Raw genomic sequence first — 9,247 nt, 5'->3', positions numbered from 1 at the left:
AATTTCAAAAATATTTAATCTAAAGTCAACTTTAAAACTATTGGAAAATGTTGACAATGGAGGTTTTTTTACTATAATTATAATCTCAGTGTGATAGATAAATATGCACACAGATGTAAGTCAAAGTAATCAAGAATAATTAATAATTTACATGTGAATATAATTATATCTCTCTTTTTAAAAAGTGATAGTCATACAACTGCTTCAAAATGAGGCTATTGATTATATCACATAATTCTTTTCACTAGTTTTTAGTAGATTTTATTTACTCTTGATTATCTCATATCTTACCAGAGTATTAGTAATATTATCTATTTTTGTCACTGTCCATCTAATAAACAGGGCAAAGAAATAAAGAGAAACTTGTTTCAGAAATGCTTAAGACATGTTAAATATTGATGAATTAATATATCTTAAATAACACACATGCTATATTATTCCAAGAATTTTGCCTAAAAATATATGTTTACTTTACCCAAATTCCAGTGCTTATATTTCAATTTTCTAATAGTTTGTACGTCTATACAAAATTTATTATAATATGAAGAAAAAGTACATGTTTGTATGCTGTGAGGGTAATGGTAAAGGAGGTATAAATATTTATATAATCTAGAGAATTTCTGAAAGAACAAAACACAGTGATTCATACATTGGAAATCACAGCCTGTGAAACACTCCAGAGGAGGCTGCAACAAAAATGATTGTCTCTATGCTCAGAAAGGTAGAGCTGGAGAGTTGCTTGTGCATGGAAACAAAATCAAGGTAGATAATTTACAGGGTGTCTAATGAAAAAAAAATAGTTCTGTCTTTTATTTTCATTTCAATATTTTATTATCAGCACAGAAAATGTGTTCAGAACAATAAACAAAACAATTATCTGAAAGTTTACAGAAGCTACCTTAGGAGATATGGAGTTCTTTATGTGGGTATGTAGGTAATGATTTATTTGAAAACTGTCTTCCATTTAATTTGGATATAAAGAAAAGAAGTCTACTGTAGCCCCATGCAGTTAAAGTAAATCCAAATATTCATGTCATCTATATCCACAGAATTCTTGGTCAGACGTACCATCAGGAGACAGTTTTGTTCAGAAACCTATGTATCAAGACACAGACAATGAAAGAAAAAAACCCAGAGCAACCACCTACATTAACGAGCCTTCTTTTCTCTTCATATGTATAAGGAGTTGGCAGGTTGAAGCTCACAAAACAAATCTAGCCCCCCACCGGTTTTTGTGTAGGTGGTAAATGAAGAATTGCTCTTACAATACTAAACTGTTGAAAAAATTCAACAGACTAATACTATTTTACAGTATAAAATAATTACATGAAATTTACGTTTTAGTTTCTGTAAGTCATTTTTGATTTTGTTTTTGGAACCTGGAGATACTCCCTTGTTCATATCTAAGGCTAATTTTATGCTGTAATAGCAGAGTTGATTAGTTTTGACACAGGCAGTATAATGTACAAACAATAAAAATATCAACCCTTGCTTCTCTCTGTCTCTTTAATATGTATATGTTTGACAGGTGCTTGAATAGCACTGTTTCTCTATAATGTTGTTTGTCTGTATCATTGATGAGAAAAAAAATCTGATGGTGGTTACTGTCTGTGTGGAGTTTTCACATTTTCCCCACGTCTGCCTGAGATTTTTCTGGTAACTCCAGTTTCTTCCCGCATCCCAAATCTATGCATTGTTAGGTTACTTGGCATGTGCAAATAGGCCCAATCTGAGTGAGAGTGTGTGTGGAGTTCACCCTGTGATGGGAGAGTGTCCTGGCCAGGGTGGATTCTTGCCTTTTGCCCTCACTTGCCAGGGTAGGATCTGGCAACACTCACAAACCTGAAGTTTAATAATTGGGTAAATAATTTTCTGACTTGTTTGTATTAACTTTTCTTCAATTTATACGTAGCTCACACTTATTTTAATGTTTAATATTATAATTTTTTGTGTATCTCAAATGATGCATGACTGTGTATGTACTGCCATACAGGAAAACATGATTTATCAGACAGTCGCTAGAAACAAGAACATAAAACGAAATGACCAAAATACAAAAAAGAATAATCAATCCCATGAAGCAGGGATTATAAGAGAAGCAAAATAATTTAAACAATTTTAAATTAAATATTCTTAAAGATAATAAACATAAATAGGAATACTAAAAGATATCAGAAAACAAAAATGTTCATAAAAATATAATACATTTTATAAAATTATGAAATAATAAAAGAATGACAGATGAATAAAGTCAAGAACATTGTTTAATGTATACAATAAAATAAGAAGTTGGTTGTAAGTGTGCAGCTTTGTTTCTGGTTTCTCTGTGCCATTCTGTTGGTCTCTCTGTCTATTTTTGTTCCAGTACCATGCTGTTTTGGTTACTGTAGTTTTGTAATATTATTTGAAGACAAGTATGTGATGACTTTGTATTTTTTTTTTTCTTTTTGATTAGTATTGCTTTGGATATTTGGACTCTTTGTGGAACCATATAAATCTTTTTTTCTTAAATCTGTGAAAACTGGCATTGCTGATTTTTGTTTGTTTGTTTTTGTTTTTGTTTTTGAGTTGGGGTCTCACCCTATCACCCAGGCTGGAGTGCAATGGCATGGCCATGGCCACCACCACCTCGAACTGCTGGGCTCAGGCAACCCTTCTGCTTCAGCCTTCCAAGTTGCTGGAACTACAGGTGTGTGACACCATGTTCAGCTAAATTTTTCTGAATTGATTGTAGAGACAAGTTCTCACCAAGTTGCCCAGGCTGGTCTCCTACCCGTGAATTTAGGCAATCCTCTTGCATCTACCTCCCAAAATGCAGGGATTACAGGCATGAGCCACTGTTCCCAGCTTATTTTCTTTTTCTTTTTTTTTTTTAAGTCAGTCTTACTTTGCCCAATCTGGAGTGCAATGACATGCTTACAGCTACTGCAGCCTTGACCAGCTTGCCTTGGGTGATCTTTCTGCCTCAGTCCTCCAAGTAGCTGGAACTACAGGCCTATACCACCATGCCCTGCTATTTTTTTTTTTTTAATTGTAGAGGCAAAGTCTTGCCAAGTTGATCAGACTGCTCTCGAACCCCTGGGCTCAGGCAATCCTCTCTCCTCTGCCTCCCAAAGTGTTGGGATTACGGGCATCTGTCACTGTGCCCCCCGGCATTGCTAATTTGATGGAAATTGCATCGAATCTATGGATTACTTAGGCAGTATGAACATTTTAGTGATATTGTTTTCTTCAATCCATGAGCACAGAAGATTTTCCCATTTATCGGTGTTTTCTAAATATCTTTCATTAGTATTTTGTTGTTCTCCTTGTAGAGATCATTTACCTTCTTGGTTTAATGTATTATTACTGAATGTTTTATTTATTTATTTAGGGTATTATAAGTGGAATTGTTTTCTTGATTTGGGTTCAGCTTAAACATTGTTGCCTTTTGGAAATGTTGCTGATTTTGTATGATGATTTTATATACTGAAATGTTAGTAAAGTTGTTTATCAGGCCTAGGAGACTTTTGAAGTAATTCTGCAAGCAATTTATCTTTGACAATGTTGAGAAAAATAAACATTAGGAAAAGAACATCTTATTCAATAGATGGTTCTGGGAGAACGCCTAGTTATATGCAGAAGGATGAAACTGGACCACTAACTCTCACCATAGGAAAAATTAACTCAGGATGGATTAAAGACTTAAATATAAGATCACAAAAAATAAAAACCCTAGAAGAAAATCTAGAAAAAACTCTTCTGAACATTGGGCAATACAAATAATTAATGACAAAGTCCTCAAAAGTACATGCATCAAGAACAAAAAATAGACAAAGGAGATGTAGTTAAAGTACTGCACCAAAAAATAAATTATTATCAGAGAAAACAGACAACCAACATAAAGGGGGAAAAGTTTGCAAGCCATGCATCTGACAAAGAATTGATACCACAAATCTATAAGGATTTTGAAAAATCAACAAGAAAAATAACAAAGAACTTGTTTAAAAAGTGGGCAAAACAGGAACAGACACTTCTCAAAAGAAGATATCCAAATGGGCAACAAACATATGAAAAAAACCTAATCATCAGAGAAATGTATTCAAAACCACAAGATAACATCTCCAGTCAGAATGAATATTATTAAAAAGTCAAAAATGTAACAGGGTGAAGATCAGAGAAAAGGGAGCACTCACATACTGTTGGTGGGAGTGCAAGCTACTTCAGTTCTCATGGAAAGCAGTTTGGAGATTTCTCAAAGAATTGAAAATAGAACTAACATTTGACCAGCAATTTCATTACTGGTAATCTACACAAAAGAAAAGAAATTGTTCTATGAAAAACACATCTGCACATGTATGTTTATGGCAGCATTATTTACAATAGTAAAGTCAAGAAATTAAACTAGATGTCCATCAACAGTGGGTTGGATAAAGCAAAAGAAAACATCGAAAGAGTAAAGAGACATCCACGGAATGTAAAAAAATATATATTTGCAAGCTATGCATTGGACAAAACCTAACATTCAGGGTCTACAATAAAATCAAAGTTATTGAAAGGAAAAAAAAACTCATTATGAAGTGAGCAAAGGGCATGAACAGACACCTCTCAAAGGAGGACATAAAAGCAGCCAATGAACTTATGAAAAAATGTTCAGCCTTGCTAATCAGAGAAAAGCGAATTAAAACTACAATGAAATACCATCTAACACTGGTTGTCATGAATGAGTCAAAAGTACCAAGGTCCTGGTCAGCTGCAAAGAATAAGGGACACTTCTACAGTGTTGGTGGGAATGTAAACTATATCAGCCTCTATGGAAAACAGTGTGGCAATTCCTCAAAGAACCAAAAATCAATCTGGCAATCCTCCCCCTGGTAATATATCAAGGAAAATATAAATAGCTCTACAAAAAAAGACACCTGCTCATGCATGTTTATTGCAGTACTGTTCACAATAACAAAAATAAAACAAAACAAACTAGCCCATTGAAAGTGGACTGTATAAAAAAATGTGGGATATATTTTACATACATATGGCATAATATATAGTGTGGCGATTTCTAAAAGAACAAGAAATTGACCTTTCATATGATCCAGCAATCCCCCTATGGGGAATATACCCGGAGGAACTCAAGTCATTCTACCAAAAAGATACCTGTACACGCATGTTTGTTGCAGCTATATTCACGATAGCAAAAATATGGAACCAATCATGCTGCCCGTCTAAGCTGTATTGGATTAAAAAAATGTGGTACTTATACACAATGGAATATCATGCATCCATAAAGAAGGACAAACATATGGACTTAGAAACTTGGATTGATTTAGAGTCCATCATACTCGGTGATCTATCACAGAAACGAAGATCAGAGTACCATATGTTCTCACTTGTAAGTGGACCTTGAACAATTATCATAATACTCTAACAAAGGGATTGTCATTAGTGGGAAACTGCCAGGGGAAGGGGGGGTAGGATTGGCAGTTGAGGAAAACTGCCGGGCGGGGCCCACACCTTATCAACAAGGGTACCTGCATAATTAACATTTGTATATCTAACCCTGAATCGTACCCCATATCTTTAAAATAATAATAAAAAAAGAATAACAAAATCATATCTTCACAGCAACTGGAATGCAACTGGTGACCATCATACTAAGTGAACTACCACAGAAACAAAGAACTGATTACTACATGTTTTCACTCATAAACAGGCCCTGAACACTAGTCATACTAGAACAAGTGTGAGAGCAGCAGACACTGGACACTGCTAGGGGAGGGAGGAAAGAGGAAGGCAAAGGGAAACATGGCAACAGCCTGGGTACTTAGTTCATGTCATTGGAAGAGAATGCCAGCTAGAAGTCCAAACTTCACTGGCACGAAACCTACATATGCAGTTAAATCTCCACTTGTGCTGAACAACTCTAAAATTAAATACATAAATATACATACATAAATATATATTTTAAATGTGGTACATATACACCCTGGAGTACTACACAGCCATAAAAAATGAAATCATGTCCTATATGGCAACATGGAAGCCAGTGGAGGTCATTATACTAACTAAATTAACTCAGAAACAAAGTCAAATACATGTGTTCACTTATAAGTGGGAGCTAAACAATGGGTCCACATGAAAATAAAGATGGAAACAAGAGACACCAGGAGCTACCAAAATGGGGAGGAAATGAAAAGGGCAAGTACTAGAAAATTACTCATGTAACTATTTAAGTGATGAGTTCAATAGAAGCCCAAATGTCAGCATTACACAAAATATCCAGGTAACAAACTTGCATATGTACCTTCTGAATTTAAAATTTAAAAACAGAACAAAGAAAATTCCCACTAAAAATAAATAAAAGCACCCATGTCTTTATAATATAAATAAATAAATAAAAACAAATAAATAAAAGTGAAAAACAGAATGCATTTTAAATTATATATATAAAGAGGTAATTTCAGAGACTTATCACCTAAATAATAAAAGCTCTCAAAAGACCAAAAAGTAATAGGAAACGAAAAATGCCAAATAAATACAGGAGAAAATATCCCATAATTGAATATAAATATGATATCCCAGTAAAGTTACTTTTTTAGTTTTGAACTGGACAGATGTAAAATGGAAAGTATATAGGAAAACATATACAAAATAAATTGCATAACTCCACTAATAAACAGTAAGTTTTCAAGATAAGTAATATAGTAGCTTTAAAAATTCTGACTTAATTGATGTCAGCCTTATTAGCAATAATGAACACCAAAATAAAGTGTAGCAACATCTTTTTTTAAGGCAAGTAATATGTGCTCAGATTAATTATTGAAATACCATATAAAAATTTTAAATTAACGGACAACATAAAAAAGGCTTTGAGTTAATCAAGGCTTCAGAAAGTTTACCTGTCATTTATCATTTATGTCAGAAAAGGAACAACTTCATAAAGATTCTTTTAAAGAAAAATAGAGAGAGATAATATAGGTTCTTGAGCAGGCGATGAGGAGAATGTATATAAGGTTAACATCTGTGCAGCAACTGATTTGTATAATAATAAGAATTCATAGGATTTTCAATATGTTTTCATAAAGAAAGTAGATTTACTTTTTAAATAATGTGCTTAGGAGGACAAAAATTTTATTGTTTTGGGAAAGTATTTTCTCCATTGGGGAAAATCACAGGTGTTAGTATCTTGCAAACACAAACATATCAAGCAAAATTTGTTTTATAAAAGCTCATTTCAAATACAAAAGCAAATTAATACAAAATATTTAAGTAACTGATATGATTTATGAAAAGAAAATTGAGTTGACATTGTTTTCTAGAACAATTTCCTTAGAGGAACTGAGATTTAATGTAACACATGATTGATTTCCTTTTCTAAGGGTATATCATGTAGGTGATAAACACAGATTATTTAATGAGCTTTAATGGAACAATCAGAAAAAGAAAACACACAATACCCTACTAATCAAGCTCTAAATCAAAGACACGTATCCTGTACTCAAGGGCATGAAGGTTTTATATTTAAAGTTTTACTTTATAGGCAAAAAAAAAAACCTGTCTACAGATTTCTAATTTATGACTTTTATAATTAAATGATACTGTAAACTAAAGTAGTGACTTAAAATTTATATCATGAGTGTTATTAAGTGTATTCAAGTTTTTCAATCAACATATGGATAAAATATGAAAGATAAATGTATTTAGTGAACAGATTCTAGAAACTATAAGCTTTGATGATATTAGTCATATAGTTACAATTCAAACGATAAAAGGAGAGCAAAGGAGGCTGATGTAATATAAGGGTTTTCATTTCCTTAGCTCACATGACATTGGTAATTTTTTTGTTGATGATTTTTAAAATGTAGTTTTAAACTTAGTACTTTAAGATTTAAAGTTCACAAATTAGAAAAATAGTTATCCTAAATGAGTAATTGAGAGTACATTTTTAAGTGCACTCTTTTCTACCAAAACAGAAATTCTGGGTTAATTAAGGTAGTGATTGACTAATTAAGTACCTGGACAAACACTTAAGAAACAGCTAAAGACATGTAAAAGTATTTTAAAATATAGTATTGTGATTTCAATAAAATTATGAATTTACCTAAGAAGGTAAATCTAACAGAAATCGAGAACTGAGAGAAATAAACAGAACAATGAAGAGGGTTTGGCCATAAGGTCACAGCAAAATTAAAGAAAAAAAAAAAATCAAGGTTTCAGTTTTAACCAATTTTTGGAATTTAGAATTCAGAAAAAAAAAGTTTTATTTGAATATCAGTTTACATAAGATAATTTATTATAAAACTACTCATATGTTAAGGGGCATATAAATATTTTTTAACAGAAAATAACTTCCCTGCATTCTTAGAAATTTAAGTCAAATTACCTTAGGCTTGATCAGAAAGTAGAAATTAAAAAAGAAAAACCTCCTCCCTGAATAATTATAAGTGCAGTATTCATATACCTTTATGGTGGTCTACAATTACCAGACTCCCCTCTCTCAAAAAAATGAGGAAAAATTTATTATTGAGAACAGAATTAGGCCATTACTTTGTGTCAAACATAAATTAATATCACAAATAATTTTCCAATTAAATTTAACAACTCAGAGTAAATATCTATTAAACACACAAAGAAAGAACCTGCCATGAGTATAAAGCAGAATGAAGACTGGAACGACTTTGGTTAATGAGTTTTGAAGCTATAAAGTTAAATATTACTAAAATTACAGTTTCCAAATATAAAAATGCATATTTTTAAATACAACAGAATCAGAAACTATAATGACTACTAAACAGACTTGAAAAATGAACTACCAGGACTTTAAAAAAATAAAATATTTCTCATTGTAAAATTAACATTGGAAACATTTTTCAGAAAGGATAAAAGATATCTATAAAAGCATTCGAGCAACCTCAAAAATTAAAATAAATAAAAAGAAATCCAAGAACTGATTTCTTATTTTTTGTGTGTAAGAAAGCAGGATTTGTTGACAGGACAGAAAACCTCCCACAGTGAGAGGGAACCAGAAGGGGTTGACCAAGAGCTAATTTAAATGTCTATCTTATTATTAAATTAATGTTAATATTTTTAATGTTTAATTTATCTCTATATTGATGTCTTACCTAATATCTTTGTTTATATATTTAATTTGTATTTTATTTCATATACTTATTTTATCTATAATGTACCATTTTATGATTGTTTTATTTTACTTGTTTATTAGATTATTTTATATTGCATTTAACATTGTATATATGCTGTATGATATATA

Source organism: Carlito syrichta, unplaced genomic scaffold (assembly GCF_000164805.1).
Source record: "Carlito syrichta isolate Samal-C Ts95f unplaced genomic scaffold, Tarsius_syrichta-2.0.1 Scaffold303595, whole genome shotgun sequence".
In the NCBI taxonomy this organism is placed as follows: Eukaryota; Metazoa; Chordata; class Mammalia; order Primates; family Tarsiidae; genus Carlito; species Carlito syrichta.
This window is presented reverse-complemented; position numbering follows the sequence as displayed.